Genomic DNA, 558 nt, shown 5'->3' with positions numbered 1-558 from the left:
CTGACCTAGCGATACACACGGCAGAAGGAGCTCCAAAACGGAGCTACTTCTGGCGCCACTGAAAGGGCACCACAAGTGCCCTTCAGCGGCACCAAGACGTAACAGCTGCACCGTGCCAGTTGGACATGACGTGCCCGTTACGTACTAGGGTTGCGGACATCTAAAAGAGATGCCCCCAGGCAACCCTAATACGTACAGAGTACGTACAAAATGGCCCATCTGGACAGGGCCTATATTAGTTTGTTTTAGAAAAGACATCAACAATTTATTGAGTCTCATTTTCGAGAATGGGTGAAATATAAATAAAATTAATGTTACCTCAGTGCCTAAATACCAGGTATTACTAACTGGAGCTTTAGACCATCAGTGATTTAGATGCTACCCCAAAATCTAGGAATAAGTAAGATATCATTGGATAATGTGGTGTGTCCCAAATCATGTTACTTTTTTTTAATTGTGCTATTGTGATCCTATCTACAGTCATAACATTCAAATGTTTTGCCAATCTGTTTGGAATTGCTTCCAGAATACTGATCACCACTCAAATCACCTTTGTTT

Source organism: Sceloporus occidentalis, unplaced genomic scaffold (genome assembly GCF_023333645.1).
Source record: "Sceloporus occidentalis isolate IW3139 unplaced genomic scaffold, rSceOcc1.0.p SCAF_1, whole genome shotgun sequence".
Taxonomy (NCBI): domain Eukaryota; kingdom Metazoa; phylum Chordata; class Lepidosauria; order Squamata; family Phrynosomatidae; genus Sceloporus; species Sceloporus occidentalis.
Note: the sequence above shows the minus strand (reverse complement) of the source record.